Here is a 13,544-nt window from a genome sequence, read left to right as displayed (position 1 = left end):
ATTCTCTTTTCTTTCATTTTTCTTCACTCATTTAAAGGGTATTCGCTTCAATTTTCCAGGATGCCATACAGTCACACTTAACCTTACATCCATCGAGACCCTCAGTCTGAAATTTTCTTTCTCTCGTTAATATGTTCTTCTGCTTTTGCTGACATTGAAATAAGCATCAGTATGGAAGCTGTGAAAGGTTGACTGTATGCCAAGCTATAGTATTTCACAGCTACCATTGTGTTTGATCATGAATGTGCCCTTCGTGTCAAAAGACAAGCCTCTGTTTAGTCAGTTGACAGTTCAGTGGTATTGTAATAAGTTTTCCAGCCTCACTTGCATCAAAAATATTGTGGCTTACCTGTCTCTTGAAGCTTGTATGAAGGAATCATACAACATGCAGGAAATTTACATATATTCCTAAATTCCTTCCCCCCTCCCACCTCCAGAAACTGCAGAATGTTCAAAATTTAAACCAAGAGCTGGATCTAAATGTTACAAATAGCTCCAATATGTATAATGATGCAAATGAAAACCCTGTATCCACGCAACCCCCAACTAGATGATTTTTTGGAACTCTAGATCTGCTCTTATTTCCTGCTTCAGGCTGGGACAGCATAAACACACCCATGTAAGAGTTCTACTTAAGACTGTAAAAAGCAACAGAGGGTCCTGTGGCACCTTTAAGACTAACAGAAGTATTGGGAGCATAAGCTTTCGTGGGTAAGAACCTCACTTCTTCAGGTGCAAGACTTCAGATGCATCTGAAGAAGTGAGGTTCTTACCCACGAAAGCTTATGCTCCCAATACTTCTGTTAGTCTTAAAGGTGCCACAGGACCCTCTGTTGCTTTTTACAGATTCAGACTAACACGGCTACCCCTCTGATACGTAAGACTGATTACTCCCAAGTAGAGTCTATCACTAGCTGTGTTTCCAGCCACATAGAACTAGATCAAGGTGTTTTTTTTTTTACACAAAACACATTGAACTGTTCATGTGCGACAGCCACTAGCCTGGTGCTTAGGGGACCCACTGGGCCGTGAGAGACCTAGGTTAAAGTTGTTGCTGAAAATCAGGCAGAGCAGGGCCTTGAACCTGGGTTTCCCCCATCCCAGCTGAGTACCCCACCCATGAGGTGATTGGCCATTCTGAAGTGGGTCTCTTGCTTGTGGTTTTTCACAAAAAGTTTGAAAAGTTTCATTTTCGTTCCACATTGGAATGAAAACAAATTTCAAAGCCCCAATATTGTTCATGAAACAGAATTGTTATTTTCCAGCAAGCCCTACATAACACCAAAACACTCAGTATTTCTCATAGTCTTATGCCCTATGCCCCCTGCATTCGCCCACCAGGTGGGCTACACACTAATGACCTGGCAGGACTGTCATAAAGGGCAATATCCCTGTCACACACAGAAGGACCAATAGTCCTCCTGTTGGCAGAGTAATGACCAGGCATCTCCCCACAAAATATTCCATATAGGGCTTCCCTGGAAATCTGGTGGATTTTAAAAAAAATATATGTGGATTATTACCTCTTTTTTTGCCTCGGAGAATGAATTAATTGTATGCTGTAGCAGTAGATTACTTCACAACAGCCTGGCAGATGTGCTGTTGCTGAATAAACAAACTCATTTATATTGCTGTAATGACTGTTGCTTCTGTGCTCTCATCATGAAGCCATCAGTCTATCTATAGTAGTTTATAAACAAAGCTGCTTGCTTTTATTGAAAATCAATTTGTAGCCGACGAGGCTCATTGGCAGAGCGTGCCAAATAGGGCTCTCGGTTCACTTCTTAGGGAACAGGTGTCCCTATCATTAAACCACCACCCCAGGTGGCACTAATTGGCATCCTAGCTGGCAGTCTCTGCAAAGAGGCCACAGATTGGCTGGGCCATGGAAACTACATTCCCCTATCACAACTTGAGGTAGCCCCTTTAAAGCAGGATTTGGACTCATTGGCAGGGCAGTGTGAGAGGCTTCCTGTGTCATTATTTATGCTGTCTCTGTTCCATGGAGAAAAGATTTTACTCCCCAGACTTATCAAGCAATCACCTTTTATGAACACTAAAAAAAAAAAAAAAAAAAAATTACACTAGCAATTGCTCATTAACTATTATTAATACTACTAGTAATAGAATTAAGTCGCTCATTACACAGTGCATGTTCATTCACTTCCCTCTCTTCTTTTATTTACCCATCTTCTCTTTTTTTTGTTTCTTCTCTCGCCTCCTTAATTATCATGGTATTGCTGAAAAAAGGAAAATCCTCTTGCTGTATTTTGTTACATCCATTCTGTTACAGCACTAAAAATATAAAAACATTACAACACAATGTGCCAAATAGTATAGAAGTGTGTGAATGACACTCACAGAAATAGAGGCATCCTAAGCAAAACTCACTGTAGCATACAAGTCTTTTCAATCATCGGATCACATTGATTTAGGCTAGATTCTGGCTTGGACGACACAGCCACACCGGGAGCAAGAACCTCGCTATGTTCCTATTTGGCTACCCAAACCTTGGGTCTGGTGCACAGGAGTAAGCAGGGCCACTTGCCCACTCACTGACTCCTCAGAGCAAGTGAGAGAGGAAGACAGGTCAAGGGAGTGGGTGGAGCCTTTGCTCTACCTCCTCACTGGCCAGAATAGCTGGATAGGCCAGCAATAAGTTTACCACACACCAAGGGGATAAGCAAAATAGTATGCATTTTAATACAGCTAAATATAAATGTAGACACTTAGGAAAAAGTATGTAGGCCCTACTTACATGATGGGTAGTCAGCGGGACATGAATGAGCTCCCTGTGTGATACTGTGGCCAATAAGGCTAATGTGATCCTGGGATGCATAAATAGGAGAATCTTGAGTAGTAGTAGAGAGGTTATTTTACCTCTGTATTTGGCACCGGAGTGACTGCTGCTGGAATACTGTGTCCAGTTCTGGCATCCACAGTTCAAGAAGGATGTTGATAAATTGGAGAGGATTCAAAGAAAAGCCATAAGAATGATTAAAGGATTAGAAAACATGCCTTACAGTAATAGACTCAGAGCTCAATTTATTTAGTTTAACAAAGGGAACATTAAGGGGTGAGTTGATTAAGGTCTACAAGTGCCTATATGGGGAACAACTATTTGATAACTGGCTCTTTAATCTATCAGAGAAAGGTATAATATGATTCAATGGCTGGAAGTTGAAGCTAGACAAATTCAGACTGGAAACAAGGTGCAAATTTTTAACAGTGAGAGTAGTTAATCATTGGAACCATTTACTAAGGGTTGTGGTGGATTCTCCACCACTGGCAATTTTAAAATCACAATTGGATGTCTAGGCATTAGGTTGAGGAAGTTCTGTGGCCTGTGTTATACCTGATGATCAGACTAGATGATCACTTGGAATCTGAGAGTCTATGACAGGTCGGGGAGACAGTATCTGCATCCTTTTAAGGGGCGTTGCCTGGTCCTCTTCCCCAGAGTACACTGTGGGGAGCTCTCTGAGGCAGAATGTCTCCAGATATTTCTCTACAGAAAGTGGGTCCCTGCTGTCCCAGCACAGGGCTGTGGACACAAGGCAGTCTTGCCCTTGGTGAATATTTATACAGCTGTCTGAAGTATCAGAAATAATTGCTCCCATTTTATAGCTACATAATGATTGTGTACTAAGCACACCTTTGAAATCTGTGTTAGAGAGAAAGGGGCCCAGCAATGAAAGTGTTAATTATGCCACCACACACAGGGGCGCTACCCTCAAACGCAGACTTGACAACTCTTCAAAGTTGTTATGAGGCACAGAAGAAAAGGGTTAGGGACAGAAACATTTTTTAGGGACAAACCCAGCAAGTGGTATTTTGTCTCCCATTAACTCTGCTGTTTTTACTCTCTGCCGAGTTAATTACAAATCAGTTTAATTGTTCTCTCGCTCAATAACTTTCTAATCTCTCAGAGACTTGCTGCACAGCAGGCGATAAGGTTATATTTTATCACTTCTTTTTCCATTAACCCCACAGTGTTAGTCTGCGGTCTGCTTCCTCCCTCTCTCCCCCAGATTTTAACAATTAAATTGATTCAAACTGACTTCAAGAATGACTCCATTCAGAACCTTCCCTCTGCTCCTCCCTAGCTGGTCAGGTTGTCACACTGTAGGGTCACATGTGGCAACTTCTCTGCTCCCACCCCCTCACCCCCCAATCACACCATGAAACAAAGTTGAAAAATTGTGCAGACACGCATGCATGTACAGGGAAAACGGGGGTGGGGGGGAGAAAATCACTCAGAGGAATGTTGAACAGTTTTAAAAAAAAACCCCGCAGTAAAATTATAAAAACACCTAAAGTCTGCCAGTAATTCAGCCTTGGATGCCTGCCTGCTGCCACCACTGACTGGACATTTCCCCATTGACTTTCCTCTTCTGGTCAGGCCATGCTGTATATTAATAGTAGCAGCCTCTTTGCAGCTGGTACAATCCTGCTGGATAAACGTGCAGGCTGAAGTTAGGTTAACAGCATCTAGACCAGGGGTAGACAACCTATGGCACACGTGCCGAAGGCGGCACGCGAGCTGATTTTCAATGGCACTCTCACTGCCCGGCTCCTGGCCACCGGTCCGGGGGGCTCTGCATTTTAATTTAATTTTAAAGGAAGCTTCTTAAACATTTTAAAAACCTTAAAACCTTATTTACTTTACATACAACAATAGTTTAGTTATATAATATAGATTTATAGAGAGACACCTTCTAAAAACCTTAAAACATATGACTGGCACGCAAAACCTTAAATCAGAGTGAATAAATGAAGACTCGGCCCACCACTTCTGAAAGGTAGCCGACCCCTGATCTAGATCATCTTGCAGAATATGGCTTGCAATGCAGTGCAGGAGGGTGTGAGGAATTTCACACCGTTCCCAGAAGTTAATGTTTTTGGCTGGATTAATGAAAAGCAAAAAGGTGTCCTTATAAAAATAAATAGTACAGCCTTCTCCAGTAATGGCCACCAACACTGCTGAATTGCTGCTATACATTCTTGTGTTCTGGACCATATACTGTAGCTGTAGCTGCTCCATAGTTAAACTTGATGTTAGCTGCCCATTCTATGCCTAATTTTCAGCTCAAATTTCCCTAAAAGAAATCACATGCAAAATTTCCCTCCAAATCTCACATGCAATCTCATTCTGGGGTAGAATTTTACTGAGAAGGTTTTGGGATGTGTTTTTTTGTGGGGGAGGGGGAGGACAGGGTAGAAAAAGAAACGTGAAATTATGGCTTTTTTTTTCTTCCTGTTTTGGCTTTTTTGGGGAAAAAAAAAACAACCCCTTTTTATTTTTGCTCATATCTCCAAAATTGTTCAGCACTTTCTGAAACTTAGATCCCTTAAAGGTGTCTCCAGTTGGGCATCCAAATCACTAGTTACCTTTGAAATTCTTGGCTTCTATTGTTTCGGCCTCTTTCTACTTAATTTTCTGAGTACCAACATGGATGCATTTAACAGAGGCTCCCTAGTAATAATAAACTTCATGATATTGAACATCATTTTGAACAGCAGGTGAGTTTTCCAAAGCACTGCTTTGATTTTTCTGTTATTTTTAAAATGTTGTCTAAAGAATCTATATGATTTGGATTGGGGCCCCAAATCAGCTGTTCTTCTGAAGTCTGTAGAGTACAAATCACTCTGCTATATTTCAAAAGCTTTCTCCCAGCATAAAATAATGGAATGGGATTACTAATCGAATTGTGACTTCAGTTTCAAATCATAGTGTCCTTTGGACATACAAGGTGTGATTCAAGGCACAGCGTATTCAATGCATTTCTAATCTGTCTAATCTATGGAATGGCCCTCATTAACATAGAATCTGAGTGCTTCATCATCTTTAATGTTGTTATTTATAATGTATTTTCTGGGAGTCTTGACTTCAGTGGATCAGGCTCATAGTGACCTCTACAGCAGCTAATAACATGGACTAAAAGTCATCCTGTAATTATTTTGTCCCAAAGTAGTGCCATGCTATATGCCAATATCCAAAACAGCCACACAGGTCAGAATTAGTTTTAGTGTCAATGTTTTCCTGTCTATTAACCTCAATCTGGTTTTCTACATGACACCATCCCCAGTGCTTTATTTAATTTTGTTGTGAAAAATCCCACTTTCTCTCATTCTCTCCTCCCTTCTTCCAATATCAAAAAATAAAAGTTTAAAACATGAGGGTTTTTTTAACTCCAAAATGAACATTTCAAAATATTCCCTTTAGTATTATTTTGTTGAAAACTGAAATGAAAATTTCTCAACAAAATGAAAAAAACTTTTTGTTTCTTCCAAAACTTTTCATGGAATATACTTACCTTTTCCCAGCCAAGCTCTACTACAACCACTGCTACAGACACGGGACCGAATAGCTAGGCAGCAGTTCTGCAGGAAAGGACCTAGGGGTTACAGTGGATGAGAAGCTGAATATGAGTCAACAGTGTGCCCTTGTTGCCAAGAAGGCTAACGGCATTGTGGGCTGTATAAGTAGGGGCATTGCCAGCAGATCGAGGGACATGATCATTCCCCTCTATTCGACATTGGTGAGGCCTCATCTGGAGTACTGTGTCCAGTTTTGGGTCCCACACAACAAGAAGGATGTGGAAAAATAGGAAAGAGTCCAGCAGAGGGCAACAAAAATGATTAGGGGGCATGGAGCACATGACTTATGAGGAGAGGCTGAGGGAACTCAGATTGTTTAGTCCGCAGAAGAGAAGAATGAGGGGGGATTTGATAGCTGCTTTCAGCTACCTGAAAGGGGGTTCCAAAGAGGCTGGATCTAGATTGTTTCCAGTGATAGCAGATGACAGAACAAGGAGTAATGGTCTCAAGTTGCAGTGGGGGAGGTTTAGGTTGGATATTAGGAAAAACTTTTTCACTAGGAGGGTGGTGAAGCACTGGAATGGGTTACCTAGGGAGGTGGTGGAATCTCCTTTCTTAGAGGTTTTTAAGGTCAGGCTTGACAAAGCCCTGGCTGGGATGATTTAGTTGGGGATTGGTCCTGCTTTGAGCAGGGGGTTAGACTAGATGACCTCCTGAGGTCCCTTCCAACCCTGATATTCTATTCTATGATTCTACTAGTTAGTTGTAAATCAGGAGTAATTCCACTGTAGTCAATGGTGTTTCATAAGTGTAGAATTAGCTTAAGCTAAATCAGTATGAGGCTCAAATACAGGGAGAAGCACCCTTAAATTCTAGCCCACTGGTGGTACCAGACCAAATTCAACCTAGGTAAAAGTGAAATGCCACTCACAACTGCAGTCTGTAAAACCAGGATCCTGACCACTTGCGTGCATTAAATTCTGCAGTAGTAAAGTTGTAACCACACTGATCAAATTCTAGTTTGGCTAATTACATGCTGCCTAACTAAACTCCCTTGACAGTTTCAGCTGGAAAGTTATCTATCACTAAATTGTTGTGCAGGTGTTGTTGTATTCTGTTCAGTAGAGATCATGTTCATTCCAGAGGTGGCTGTATTTCAGTGTCAGCTGAGATTACCAATTTATATAGTTTCTATTTTATATACAATAGTGAAAAGGTTAGTTTTATATTGATGTAGTGTGGGGAGTGGGGTTGAAAAGTTGACTTAACAGCTATTTTCCATCTCTGATTTGTGTGAGTTTTTGTTTTCCTTGTCACTTGGCATGGTATCTTGTACCTGCCTCCAAGGAATATGAACTAAGAGTCACCTCCTTGCTCTCTGTCTCACATGTGGCAACATGCTGCTTTTCCACTGGGCCGGTTTTGCTTTATTCCTTTGTAAATGTTTTATGATGCACAAAAGTGAAAGGGGGAAAAGAAGAGAAAAATACATTTTGAGAGAGACTATTGAACTTTGTTTTTCAGTTACCTGACAAATTGCTGACTAAGAACAGGATAGGGTGGTGGAAATATAAGAGCTATATGAATTGTATGTTCCTCAACTGTAATGACCAGAAAAAGTGGGTGTTTATTAGTGGTTTTAGCCAACTTGCAATTTATCTTGGTTTTAACCCAAGCAGGCTAAAAACCAAGATAAACAGTCTTTGATGAAATCTAATTGTGACTAAGTCCATTTTCATGAAGGTTCCTGAGTTTAGTTAGGAACAGGGGAAAAAAAGACCTTGAAAGCATTCCAGTGGAAAAATCATGTGCCCTATGCTCTTGGTTGAACCAATAGAGTCTAACAGCCCATAGTTTCAGTTGTGACTTACATTAATACCCAACACCATAGGAATTAAAGTTCTGTTGAAATCACACATTTATACTTGTTTATTCCAATCACGTTAGTCTAGTGAAATCTTCAGGTGAAGAACTAATAGAGAAAATTCTCTTTCCTCACCCCTCTTCCAAATATGTTTTTAAAAATCTGACTTGAAAATTGCTCCTTGTGACATCAATAGGAACAGGATTGAGCACCAAATTAATAAATCCTGGTGGACTTGGCAAGTGACTTTATTTCAAAAAGAGTGTCTTTAGGGTATGTCTAAACAACAAAAATTGTGCATGGGCTAGCCTACCTGAGCTCGCTCGAATCCAGCTAGCGCAGGTAACAACAGCAGTGAAGACCATGGATCACGGGCTTCTGACATGACTAGTGAGCCAAGTACAAAGCCAGGGTCCACTCAGGGCTTGTTCGGGCCTGTACTGAAGCCTAGTTGGATTCAAACCAGCTCAGGTAGACTATCTTGTGCAGAGCGGGTCTTGGTATATGATTAAAAGGTCTTGCCTTTGTGAATCTCAGCTGGGAAAAGTGCCAACAATACAGCCCATATGCTAGTTTTACTACTTTCAAAGAGTCCAGTTGTCATGCTCTCCAGGTCGCAGTTCAGAGACACTGCCTTGCCAAACAACACTAGCAGGAAGAAAGTGAATGATAAAGACACTATAGTTTGGACTAGAGTAAAGATATAGTAACCATGACTCAACAATGTCAAGTATCTTGAGAGATGTGGCATATTGTACACACAGGGACTTTCATATTTTTTAAGGAAAAGACACAAGATTGATTCTCTTTTCACATAGGTTTTCTACTACTGTAAATACATTGTCTTCAGTGGAGTTACTTCTGAATTACACCAGTGTAACGCTGATCAAAATCGGGGCTAAGAGACTTTATTATTATTTATGATTGTGCTGAGGTAGCACCTGGAGTCCGAAATTAGAGACTGTTTTGGTCACTGTAAACACATTTGTTGCTGAGAATCTACCCTGCTTTATTTTCCAGTCTTCAAAAACAGCCTCATCTAACTTCCAGGTAGGGATTCTGGGTTGCTAGTACAACAGGCATTTTCTGTACTACGTACTATAATTCAACTTTCAAAATGGCCTGAAAATTTACCAGCCTGGGCACAAAATCTGCTTATTTGCCCTTTATGTTTTATGCTAATGAAAACATTTAGTTGTATTTTATTCTCCTGCTAAGAGAGTTCCATCCCCTAGGCAAGTGGCTGAGTCATAGTTTGGAAGGCAACAATTATAATTTCCATGAGAGGGCATTCATGTGTGTATATCTATATATTATTACATTACATGAACAGAATTAAATTAGAAACCCATACAAATAATTAAAACAATAGTTGTAATCTTGTCTGTGCTATTAAGGTAGACTTAATAGACTACTCTGACATATTTGAAAATGAGGTATTTTGTCTCATGGCTAGACATGTTTTAACTGGGCTAAGTGATATAACTCCCTACTTACGATGGAAGGTATGAGCATGCATTGGATAGTACCTATCCATCTTATTCTGTTCAATTTCTGGTCTATCCTGACAAATAATCTCATTTTGAAGTTAATTCAGAGGTGTCAGTGCTACCTCCTTACATGGTACAGTACAACCCATACATTGGTGAGTCATTTTCCTTGGTGTTGGGTTGGTGCCAGTTGGTTTTTTGGATAGGGGAAATTGAAATGTCCACGTTCTCAGGCAATGAAATCGGCCCTCAAAGTTTTTAACTAGCTCAGGAGGATTTTTTTCCTAGTATCAGTGGGTGGTTGATACTTTGCATGCTCTAGATCTAACTGAACTAAATACTGTGGTGGTATCTTTACAGTCTATTCTAGAACATGGAAAACACATACACAAATATGAAACAAATTAAATCAGATGTGTTTTTAGGTATCATTTTTTCCCTGCAATATACCTGCCAAATTCTGAAGAAGCGGCTAGTTTTCAGAATAGTGCCTTTACAGATGAATGCTACTGAGTGGCAGGAACTGCTATTTATGGCCGACATCATACCACTGACTGGTCTGAAGGCTTCTTTGGGAGTAAGAAAGCTTTATGTATACAAAGCTGTTGTTGGGAAACAAGGGACTGGTGTATTCCTGTAAAGGATAGATTGTAAAAGGGATGCTTATAAGGGGCCCAGTATGGTTTGGATTGCAGCCAAGGTCTTGCGTAACAGGATGCCTCACAAAAGAAATGCTTAGAACTATATGGTGAAAAAAAGACAGATATTTCTTTTGAGCAGAGATGTGCCATTGGGAGGATCACTGACAAATCGTTCTTCACTGTTAATGTGTGTGGATAGTCAAAACATTTGGCATTTGCACCCCTTCCTAGAATGATATTGATTTCTGGAGGCATGTCTAGCATATAATAATATAAAAGAGCACACCAACCAATGCAATTCAGGCAGAATACCTCTATTAAAATAGTACTTACTAGTGGAAATAGCCATTTAAGGAACAGGCATAAGTATGCCCCAGTTCTAGTGACACTGAGCTCAAAGGTCAAATCTAGACTTCATTGCTAATCTGGGGCAATTGCCTTCCAAAGCCATATGGTGTTGTGACCTTCAACTCTTTTAGTGGTGGAGGAGTTCAAGGCTGACCATTTGCAGAGCAAGTCTGAAAACTCATAGGCAATATCAGAGACATCATTACAAGTCTAGGGAAAATTACCTTTCCAATGATATAGGTGATGACTGTCAACTCAGATATAATAGCCTAGCAAAAGTTTGCATTTAACTGTTGCACATTCAGAATCCACAAATTATATCTTAAGGCAAGCTGCATAAAGCATGCTATATGCCTTTTGAGTCAGTTCAGGCTCCTTTCTGTTTCCAATTACAAAATGTGATGTTAGGGTCAAGAAACCATCAAAATAAAGTGTAGAATGCTGGCCAGTGGCTGTAACATCATGCCGGGGAAATAAAGGAGAAATGACACAAAGGAAAATTATAATACTGTCCCTTTTATGGCCCCAACCTGTTTTTAGCACAATAGACTCAGGCTTCCTTCAGCTTTGGGTCATTGGGAAAAATCTACTGAGAAACCCTGAGGTGTGTCCTTTCAGTATTTCTAAAAAATAGACACAAGAAATCAGTCTTAGGGGCTGTCCATACATTATGTAACATATTAAGGGGGTCCTTAATTTTGCACGTTTGTTTAGGTGTTACAAGGGGATGGGTGCGTCTTGAAAATCAGCAAAATATATGTTACGTACTTTCTAGACAGCCCCGTATTCAAGAACCTACTCAGGCAAAGCGCCATCCTCAGGCAGTGGTGGAGCAGGCTGCTCCCCATGTTCTCCTGGCCCATCAGTCAGGCTGGCTCTGGCAGGTTCCTGACTCAGTTCTTCACCACGACTAGAAGGAATGTGTATATAGAAGGAGGAATTACCCCTGCTCCTTACCTTTGAGAGCCCCCAAACCACTTTGTCTTCTGGTTTCAATACCAGCCTTGCTGAGTTCATTTAGAAAGTCTCTCACCCCAATCAGCAGGCAAAGCAGGTTCTCCCAGAAGAGGCAGATCTCCTGCCTGGCATTTCCTTCTTTAAGATGGGGTATATACACCCAAACACAGCAATTAATATAAATAGGGCCTACAAACTTTTCTCTAATGGTAAATTAGCTCTTCCCAGTGTTATCATGCTGAAAACAAAGGAAACATTCAGCAGGGGTTGTCCAGTGATTGCTGTTCATTCCAGCTTCTCATTCCCTAAACTTTAGAAACATAGACAAACCAGCCATGCTTCTAGGATTTCACTGTACTCAGGAATACAGGCCTCTCCAGCACCTGTTACTAAAGTGATGATGGCTTAAATGAAGAAATAAAACATGCAGCATGACATTTCCAAAGCACTTGTACCAAAGAAAGCCTGGAGGTTATATGAGGGCAGCCAGTAGAGAACACTGGATGTGCTGCTTATGCCAGACTTCAGTCAATGACTGGGACCTACTGTATTGTATTTAGTTGCAAGCTCTCGGGCTAAATGGTTAGTGATCAAGAGTAACTATAGACAAGAGTCACAGGGTTAGATAGCAAGTATATGCAGTCTCACCACTCTACCAAATAAATTATATTGAAAGGTAGTAAGTGACCCCTTGGTGTTTCCATGGCCAGAGACAAATACAAAACTACCCCACTCTCTGCACTTTCTACTGAAATAATTTAGATAGTGGAGTGGGTTAATTCACCTGCTATTCACCTCTTGAGACCTCTGCCCTTTAAATTAGAGCTGAATGGAGTGTGGAATATGTGATTTGACCAGGTATGTTCCATTATTTTTCCTTCTTGGTAATTGTGTGTAAACCTCACCTGTTGCACTTTGATGTGGCTGCCAGTCCCAGGCCAGATAAAGTGGGGAGGACTGAGTACAAAGCTAATCTCCTCGCTGTATTAAAAAAAAAAAAAAAAAAAAAAAAAAACTACTCTTGGGTTATAGAAATGGAACCAGGCTATCATATCAGTAAAAATGGCTGCAGACCCCTCATGCTGCAAGAAGGCTCCTGGTGAAAGCCAGTCTCTGGAAGCCTGGACACTGAAAACTCTGAAGTGTTTTCTTGCTGTCAACATCAAAGTTAATTTGTCCGGGCAACACCATACTAGCCTAAGGAAACCTCAAGAAGAAAGTGACATCAAGGATAGGAAAGGCATCTACAGCATTTGCTAAAAATTCAACAATGTATGGAAATCAAAGGTATACAGCACCAGAACACAACTGAGAATTTTCAACTCAAATGTAATTTCAGTGCTAACATGGGGCTGTGAGATCTGGAGATCTGCCAAAACAATAGACAGAAAACTAGATGCCTTCAAAAATAAGATGCTTACAAAAGATCCTGGGCGTTGAATGGAAAGACTTCATCACCAACACAGACATCAGAGAAATCACCCACCAGCAGTGTATAGAATCAGAAGGAAGCTCTGGACGTATTTGGGGCTGGTAACCTGGATGCCAATACACAATCTCCCATATGAAGTCATCCATGGAAACCAAGTGTTGTGAGTAAACGAGAGTGCCCAAGAAAAACCTTGAGAAGAACTCTTAGTGGGGATGGCAGAACAACTGGTCTCCACTCCACAGAGCAGATGGGAGCAGCAGCAAATGACAGAGGGGAATGGAAGAGACTAGTTTCTGCCCTGTGCACCAATACTGGCATGGGAAGATGGTAATGTAACATTACTGTGTGTAGGGCAGGTTCTGTGTTCTGGTGCCTGCAAAGCTGACTGGCTATAATGTCTCCAAGCTTTGTCTCACTAGCATTTAGTAGCAACCCATAACTGCAAGGAGCCCTCACTTAATCCAGTTATAGCCCAACCAGAGAGAGATGAT

The sequence above is a fragment of the Malaclemys terrapin genome, chromosome 3, assembly GCF_027887155.1.
Source record: "Malaclemys terrapin pileata isolate rMalTer1 chromosome 3, rMalTer1.hap1, whole genome shotgun sequence".
Classification (NCBI taxonomy): domain Eukaryota; kingdom Metazoa; phylum Chordata; order Testudines; family Emydidae; genus Malaclemys; species Malaclemys terrapin.
Note: the sequence above shows the minus strand (reverse complement) of the source record.